Source organism: Miscanthus floridulus, chromosome 1 (assembly GCF_019320115.1).
Source record: "Miscanthus floridulus cultivar M001 chromosome 1, ASM1932011v1, whole genome shotgun sequence".
In the NCBI taxonomy this organism is placed as follows: Eukaryota; Viridiplantae; Streptophyta; class Magnoliopsida; order Poales; family Poaceae; genus Miscanthus; species Miscanthus floridulus.
Genome location: NC_089580.1, coordinates 133,845,934 through 133,855,338, shown reverse-complemented (window position 1 = coordinate 133,855,338; position 9,405 = coordinate 133,845,934). Strand labels below are relative to the sequence as shown.

The following is a 9,405-nucleotide window of genomic DNA, read 5'->3' as shown; positions in this document are numbered from 1 at the left end:
GCAGCAATATAAATCCAAAAATAGGATTAGATACAAGCCCACTTGATCTCATCACCAAAAATAGGATAAAATAGCATCACATCACAGTATAGTATTATAGAGAGATAGGGGTAGTAGTAGGGATAGGGGAGGGGGGACTGGGGAGGAGCTGCGTGAGTTGATATGCATGAAACTAGAACTATCTTATCGTCGCTGCCTCAGCACAAGAAGAACCATATCATTGCATGCCACTGCCTCAGCACATGTTTTTATAAGTTTAACAAAAAATCATCATCGCAAATGCCACACAGATAAGACAGTGTCAAAAAATAGATCCCAAATCTATCCCAATTTATCAAAATTCATCCCAATTCATCCAGGCATTATGCTTAGTAAAAAAAAAGCATCACAGGTAGCTGCAAGTTGAAAAAATCATCACAGGCAGCATATAGGCAGTGGCATTGCTCAGATTACTATTGAAGTTAGGCATCACAAGCAGTAAGGGCATCACATATGCCATTCATCTCAAGTAGGCAGCAATAGTAGACAGCCATTTGCTCAGTTCAAATTAGGAAATAGAAGGCATCACATGCACTGCTCGGTTCAAATTAGGAAAAAGAGTAGGCACTGCTCAGTCCAAATTAGGAAATAGAAGGCATCACAGGCAACATGCACAATAGGAGCAGGAGCTGAACATTGGCAGTGGCATCATTGGCAGTGGCATCTGCTCAGTTCTCAATTAATTGCATCACAGGCAGTTCCAATTCATCATAGTTCCATGTGTAGAAATAGGCATTGCTCAGAAATGGACACAGAAGGGAGAAATCACATACAGTTTCAAACCTCGGAGATGGAGCCGGGGAAGAAAGGAGTGAGCACGGTGCTAGGGTTTCGGCGTGCGGACGGAGGCAGCGGCCCTTGGCGTCGGTGTGGTCGACCAAGGTCAGCGGGGGCGACGGCGGCGGCCCTCGGTGTCGGCGGTCGGAGCTATGGCTCTGGGCTCCGAGGACGGGGACGGGGCACAAGCACGGGGGAGGAGGACGGGGCGGGGGTCACCGCAGAGGAGCTCGGTGGCGGGGATGGCGGTGGCCCTTGGTGTCGGCGGCCGGAGCTATGGCTCCGGGCTCCGAGGACGGGGGCGGGGCACGGGCACAGGGGAGGAGGATAGGGGCGGGGGTCACCGCGGAGGAGCTCGGCGGCAGGGATGGCGGTGGTGGCGCTAAGTTTCGGCAGCCCTTCGAGGTCGAATTCGAGGGCGCGAAAGACTTAGAAAATTTGGGCGAGCAGCGGCACATATATAGCCACAGATTAACCGTGGTGAGCAATATAAGCCGCCCACCGCGGTAAATGTTTACTGCAGCGGGCACCTTAGACTGCCCGCCATGATTAATCGATTAACCGCGGCGGGCGCTGTTACGTGCCCGCCACGGTTAATAATTTATAGTATTCTATAGTAGTAGTAGGTTGAGTAGTACTAGTAGAGTAGTATTGTATAGTAGTAGTAGTAGATTTAGTAGTACTAGTAGAGTAGTATGGTTCATGATATTAATAATAAGTTACAAAACTTGTCTTCAATAGATCGAGCTATATTATTACATATATGTCTCTGGGATACATATATCATTTTGGTGCAGGTGCTTTCACCGTCCTCTTCTCACCGTCGGGGCGGGCCCATGGCATCATCCTGGACTTGTTGAATCGGTCCTCGACGGCCTTGATCTTCTTTGGATGATTGGTAAAAAGCTCGAGCTCTGCGTAGTTGTTGTATTGTTCGGGACTCTGCACCCCATCAGCTCCCACAATCCGCTGCTTTCCGGACACAACCACATGCCTTTTTGGGTCCTCTGCATATATATAGTAGGCCACTTGCGCGACATTGGTTGCTAGTACCCACGGGTCATCTTTGTAGCCGATACTTTCGAGGTCCACGGTGGTTAGCCCATAACTGTCCACTGCAACCGCATTCGGTTTGACCCACTGGCAATGGAAGACAGTTATGCGTAGGTTTTGGCCGTAGTCAAGTTCCCATATTTCTTCGACTTGCCCATAGTATTGCCTCCTCTGGCCCGTGGACTCTTCTTCGCCCTCGTATCGAACACCGCAGTTCTGTGCCGAGCTCTTCTTGTCCTTGTCTTTCATGTGGAACCTGTAGCCCTAGATGTCATACCCTTGCCACATGGTGATTTGGCTAGATGGGCCTAACACAAGCCTCTTAACGATCTCCGTATCTTCATCAGGGCATCCTTCAAGGGGTATGTGTTGCTCTTTGAGCCACTCTATGAAATTGCTCTTGTGATGGTTTTGGACCCATGCCTCCGTGTGCTATCTGTTATTAGCGGCGCAGATCTCTTCCAGGTGCTTTTCAATGTATTTCTCCATGCTCACTAACTGATAAAGGATGCTATAATGAGCTTCTTGCACCGTTTGGTTTGCCACATCGGTGCGTACTTTTTGGCCTGTGCACCCCATCCCTGAGGTTTTGCCTTCGTGGTGATGGACAGGCAGCCCAATCACCCTCCCATCTCTTATGTACCTCATACACCAGTTCACGGCCTCCTCCGTTGTGTATGCCTCGATCATAGAGCCCTCCGGGTAAGCGCGGTTATGGACGTATCTGTTGAGGGTGGACATGAACCGCTCGTACGTCCACATCTGGTGTAGGTACATGGGGCCCAGTTGATGGATCTGATCGACCATATGCATCATTAGGTGTGGCATAATATCAAAGTAAGATGGTGGAAAGCACATCTCGAGCTAGCAAAGGGTCTCCACGATGAACTCCTTCAGGGCAGGTAGCTCAGCCTTATCAATGACCTTCTGGGTGATGCGGTTAAAGAAGTATAACATCCGTGTGATGACCATCTTCACGTACTCTGGACAGATAGCCCTAATCGCAATTGGTAGGAACACCGTCAGCATGACGTGGCAGTCGTGTGAGTTGTAGTCGGTCATTATGAGGTCTTTCATGGAGACCAGGCTCTTGATGTTGGAAGAGAAACCAGTCGGCACCTTGATACCCGTAAGCAACTTAAGAAAAGTCGCCCTCTCGTCTTGCGTTAGGTTGCAGGCCGCACCCGAGATATTGACTTTACCATTCTGAGGTGGTCCCGGGTGAAGGTCCGGCCTGATGCCCAGATTGACAAGATCCATCCGTGACTTGATACCATCCTTTGTCTTGCCCTTGATGTCCAGCAGGACACCGATCGTGCTTTCGAAGACATTTTTCTCTAGGTGCATGCAGTCGATGGCATGGGGTGTATTCAGTGTTTTCCAATACGATAGGTACTTGAAGAAAATTGACTTCTTCTTGAAAGGAACGGCGGCGGGGACTTCCTCTGTCTGGTCCCGCTTTCGCTTCCTTGTCTGCTTGGTCCCCTCTTCAAGCAGCTTCTTCTTCTTTCCAAACTCCACCTGATCCATGTCCTTGACCATCTCATACACCTTTGTCCCCCAACTAGTCTGCGTCGGTTGATCACGCTGCGGCTCGTGCTGATTGTCAAAGTATTTGTTCATAATACTTCTTCTATACCTGTGATTTTTGGCGAGGAATCGTCTGTGCCTCATGTACACCATCTTATTGGATCCCTTAAGGTAAGTGTAGCAGGTCCCATCGATGTAAATTACACAGCCGGTCTTCCCTTTGATCTGCCCCGACAGTGAAAAGAGACCGGGGTAATCGGTGATGGTGACAAAGATGATTGCTTTTAGTGTGAACTTCTCCTTGCGGGATGCATCCACCATCTGGACCCCAACATCAAATAGTATCTTCATTTCCTCCATGAACGGCTCTAGGAACACATCTATATCGTTGCCGGGCTGCTTCGGTCTGGAGATAAGCATGGTCAGCATAAGGTACCTACGCTTCTGACATAGATGGGGAGGTAGGTTGTACATGGTGAGCACGACGGGCCAAGTGCTGTGCGAGATGCTAAGCTCACCAAACAGGTTCATCCCGTCGGTACTCAGCGCGAACCTAACATGCCTGGGCTCCTTGCCAAACTCTGGGTAGTCCACTCGCACCAACTCTTTCGCCGTGAAATATCCAAACTGTGTAGCCCTCGACGAAACCATACATGATCAAATGAGTTTGCACTGAGCTGTCTCGGTGGGCTTTCAGGTTCTTGCAATGAGAACATGGACATATGGTTGTCATCCGCTTCAGTCTCTCACGGTGAGCTTTACCAGCAGCAATAAACTTCCTTAATTCAAAGAGGTACCGTGGATCATTCACTCTATCGATCCGGTACATCCATTCCGACCTATCCATCATACCTGCGAACATTATCTGTCACAATCAACAAATAAAGAAGAATTAGGAGAAATTGATGATTTTTACGTCCAAAATCATGAAAAGGAGAGGAAATGACGATATGAAAGATAAAGCATGCATCTATGATGAATCTAAAGTTAAAGAAATACATGACATCATTTTTTCCATTAAAATTGATCTAGATCTAGATCTAGATCTAGATCTAGAGAGAACTCTAGGTGATGGAAATAGAGAGAGGATGGAAGGAGAGAGGGAGAGCCTTTATGAACCTCTTATGATGTCCTCCTCCCTCAAATCCAAGCCCTTCAACTCAAATCAAAAGTTTCCTCAAATTTTAGGGCAAAGCCTCCCCCTGCGTTTGAGAGAGGAAGACCCGTGGAGAAGATGAAGGGGTGGTGCTGTGTATTTGTACAGGCTTTACCGCGGCGGGCAAGATAAAGCGTCCGCCTCGGTAAATCAACTCTTTACCGCGGTGGGCAGTTTAAAGAGCCCGCCACGGTAAATCATATTAACCGCGGCGGGCGATTCATACCGCCCGCCGTGGTAAATAACGATTTCCTGCAGCGGGCAAGTAAGGTGGCCCGCCGCGGTAAACCCTTTTCCCGCAGCGGGCGCCTCGGTGGCCGGCCTCGCTGGCCGGCCACCGGTTAACCGGGCGGGCAAAAGAGGTGCCCGCCACGGAGCCTATTTTGGCCACGCTGCGCAAATTGATTTCTGTAATAGTGCCGTGTAAAACCATGTATGATCATATAATTAAATGGTGAGATTATATAATCAACTATTTAGACCTTAAACTGCATGGTATTTCATCGAGTAACATTTATAGGCCGTGCTCACGACAACACTAGGCCTTGTTTAGATGTTATCAAATTTATCGTAGTCCACGTATGTTGAGGTAAATTAGAATAAAATATAAACTAAATTCTACCTCAATCTACCCAACACATATGAATTAATACGAATCTACATGCGTTCGAAGAAGACTCTTCAGAGTACAAGAGACGTCCACAGGTAAGGACGGCAGGTGCGGCATGCATACGTACGGAAATACTACAGAACTTTGGCAGTGGATTGCTAGGTTGCTGACTCCTCAAAGTCAGGTCTGTACCTCCACCTGCCTGTCGAACACCCAGGAGAAGGGGACCCCACGAGGCTGGCACTGCCGCCTTCGTCGCGCGTCCAGCCGGTCCATCTTGCGCACCCTCTCCGGCAACCGGCAGACGTAGTCCTGCGCCTGTCTCCCCTCGCCGGTGAGGCCGGGGCCGAGGTCCGCGACGCCCCACCTGTCGACGAAGAACTGGACGATGTCGGCGTAGTCGGCGGTAGTGTAGACGCCGAGTCTCTGCGCGACGGCGGCGAACCCCGTCGAACATGTAGTAGGCCGGCATCAGGATCCTCTCCCTCATCATGTACCCGAGCGCGCGCACGGCGGTGTCCGGTGTCAGCGCGAACAGCTCGTCCACCACCCTGGTGTAGACCGTCTCGTGCCGCTTCTCGTCGCCCGCGATGGCGCCGCAGATCCTGGCCAGGCTGGTGTCGCCCAGCGCCTTGCGCGCCTGGCCGTGTTGCCGTGCGAGACGGCGGTGGCGCGCTCCTGGAACGCCGTGTAGATGAAGCCCCGGTAGCGGCACTTGTCGGAGGCCAGCCGCATCCCGGCGTTGATGAGGTGGTGGATGGTCTGCTCCACGCGGACGTCGACGCGGCCGCAGAGGTACAGGTAGCGGTTCAGGAGGTCGCCGTGCCGGTTCTCCTCGGCCGTCCAGCCGCGGGACCAGCGCTGGAGGGGCTGTCGTAGCCGACGAAGCTGTTGAGGGCGGCGTGGTACGTGGGGAGGGCCTCCTCCTCCGTCACCATGTTGCCCACCAGGCAGACGTAGTAGTCGTCGGGGATCTCCCGCGCGCGCGCCCGCAGCTCGTCCACCGCCTCGTGGAACCCCGGCGACGCCGAGTCTGGCAGCAGGTCGTGCGGCTGCCACGACTGGTCCACCGGCTTCAGCAGCGGCAGGATGTTCGACTCCGCCCACCCGTCAAGCGACTGCAGCACCTCGGCCTTCTCCGGCGCCATCATCGCCTCCCTCCTGCACGTGGCCGTGATCATACGCCGCCGCCGGAAAGCTACTCGCTGCGATGGCGCCCATGCGTTCCATGATAACGGCGCGGTGCCAGCCGTCGTTAGTACACAGTAGGCAGCTAGTCCCGACATCATCACCATCCTCGTATGCGTAGCTTGGCCGCCGCCGGGAAATCTACCGACGACGACGAGCTGGAGAATGTATAGGTATAGTAGGAATTATAATGATATCGATTACTATATTTGACCAACTATAGATACAGCGAGCTCGATCGTACAATAGTAGAACCCAAAACCTGATGTCAGATCGATGGAGCGCTTCGCCGCTTCCTGGTAGATGAGGCAATGCAGTGCACTGCTACACAAATTTTACTGGAGGCGGACGTTTTCGGTTTTTCGCGGCGGGCAAAGCCGTCCGCCGCGGCCTAGAGGCCACGGTAAATCGTGGCTTAACCGCGGCGGGTGGCCTTGCCCGCCGCGGTTAACCGATTTACCGCGGCGGGCGGTGTAACGTGCCAGCCGCGGTAAATATACTTTTACCACGGCGGGCACGTTAGGATGCCCGCTGTGGTTAATCATTTTAAAAAAACAAAAAAAAAACCAGGAGCCCGCCGGCGAGCCCGTTCTCGAGCCCACTGGTGGAGGGAGGCCGCCGCGCCGAACCGTCCTCGCCCGCCGGATCCGGCCACCGCGCGCCGCCACCGACCGGATCCGGTCACCGCGCGCCGCCACCGGCCATATCCGCCTCGGGACGCCGTCACCAGCCGGATCCGGTCACCGCGCGCCGCCACCGACCAGATCCGCCTCAGGACGGGCTCGTCGTTGCCGTCCCACGATCCGTGGAGGAGGAAGTCGCCACCGCCGGATCTGGAGAGAGGAAGAGGGAGGAGTGAGGGAGATGGAGAGAGGAAGAGGGAGATGGAGAGGAAGAGGGAGATGAACTCACCTACCTCGGATCGACGTCCTCCGCGCCGCTGGCCCGCCGGATCCGAAACCCTAGCCCCGCGCTGTCGACCCGCATGCCGTCGTCCCGCGCGCGCCGTCTCCCCGCGCGCCGCCGTTGCTCCGCACGTGCCATCGCCCAGCGCGCCGCCGTTGCGAAGACAGTGAAGCAGAAGAGGACGACGATGAGGACGAACATGGCGAGGAGGTAGACCCAGAGCAGCCAGGTCACGTGGCAGCAGGCGCCGACGAGGCCCGCGAGCGAGACGACGAGGAGGAGGGCCCCGAGCGCGATGACCGGCGCCGAGAGGTAGCGCTCGCACTCTGTGCCGTCCGCGCGGTGGCCCAGCCAGATGCCCGCGCCCAGGATCGGGATGGAGAGCAGGAAGGTGACGAGGTTGAGGATCCCGATCAGGTTGTTGCTCAGCCGGAACGCCGTGGCTGGTGGACGCCGGGGTGCGGGACTGCGGGTGGGAGGGAGTCACGGCACAGAGAGTGAGATGAGAGAGGGAGGCGCGGCTGTTGGGAGTGCGAGTGAAACCCTAGTCTGTGTATATATATGACGACGGAAATAGTGGGCCTCGCTTTGGACCTATTGGGCCTCCGATTTTCCGTGGCGGGCCTTAAACGATGCCCGCCGCGGTAAATCGATTTACCGTGGCGGGCGGCTTAAGGCGCCCGCCACGGTAAATAACGATTTCCTACGGCGGGCAAGTAAGGTGGCCCGCCGCGGTAAACCCTTTTCCCGCAGCGGGCGCCTCGGTGGCCGGCCACCGGTTAACCGTGGCGGGCAAAAGAGGTGCCCGCCACGGAGCCCAATTTGGCCACGCTGCGCAAATTGATTCCTGTAGTAGTGGTGTCAGCTCTAAGCTCAGCTATGCTGTTACGTAGCGCTACTGCTTTAGTATGCGGTGGAGCTCGATGGGTTGGGAACAGCTGGGGGTGGATGGATGTGCCTATTTATACAACACACATATCTGATGCTCACACCGTGACTAACCTCACCTGCTGCCTAATCCGCCATAGCCCAACCAGGAGTTAGCACTACCGGAAATAGTAGAATTGCCGAGTGCCTGACGGTTTGCCGAGTGCATTCCATCGGGCACTCGACAAACAAACGATTTACCGAGTGTTTTTAATGCAACACTTGGTAAACCTACAGCACTCGGCAAAACTCAACTTTGCCGAGTGTCTAATAAAAAATACTCGACAAAATACAACGAAACACTCGGCAAACACGGACACTCGACAAAGTAGATGCACGTGCGTTGGGCGTGCGGTGGCCATGTGACGGCCGTTGGGTGCGCCGCCCTGCCGTTATAACTTTGCTGAGTGTCCGTTAGAGACACTCGACAAAGCCAAGGTTTGCCGAGTGTTTTTTATTGACACTCGGCAAACTGATATTTTTGTCGAGTGTTGTTTTTTTTACACTCGGCACAATGATGTTGTTGCCGAGTGTTTTTTATTGGTACTCGACAAAATAATAATTTTTTCCTCTCATGTCCTCCAAACTTTTTCTATTCTCCACATACAACATGTGGTACTACATGTTAAAATTTGGCAAATTTCTCGATCTGTTTGCTATATTTAATTAATTTATTACATTTAGAGGAATTTTTTGGTTTAAGTCAAATTTGAACTGCACGTGATTCAAATAATGGAATAAATTAAGTGGAGAAATCATATTCATATTATTGAGTCCATTTTGGGGCCTTACTCGGGAAATGAAAAGAATTTTCGAACATTTTATTCAGGAAACACGACCACGAACGTGTGGCCGGATGGTTTTTGAATTCTAAAAAAGCAAATGAAGTCTGAAAATCACAAGATTTATCAAAATCTCATGATATCATACGTGGAGACTGTGGAAAAAAATTGAGAAGGTTTCGCACAATTTGTCACGTACGACCTTTACAAACCGAAGCATCTCCGAAGAAAAATCGTAGCGTTGAGAAGGATCCGGTAAGATTTGGAGTCAAAGTGATGGTTGAATTGAGGTTTGACTTCAAAAGTTTTTGTATAGGCAATAGACAACATAGATTGATTCACGTCAAATTTTAGTAATTTTTCGGATCCGTTTGGTAATTTTAATTTATTAACTGCAATTATAGAATTTTAATTGATATAAATTGAATTTGAGTTAT

At 52.2% G+C, this 9,405-nt stretch overlaps 1 pseudogene; it reads right to left on the bottom strand.

The window, feature by feature from the left end:
* Positions 1-5,345: 5,345 nt before the first annotated feature.
* LOC136494187 (stearoyl-[acyl-carrier-protein] 9-desaturase 5, chloroplastic-like) lies at positions 5,346-6,460 on the bottom strand (annotated as a pseudogene).
* Positions 6,461-9,405: the final 2,945 nt, after the last annotated feature.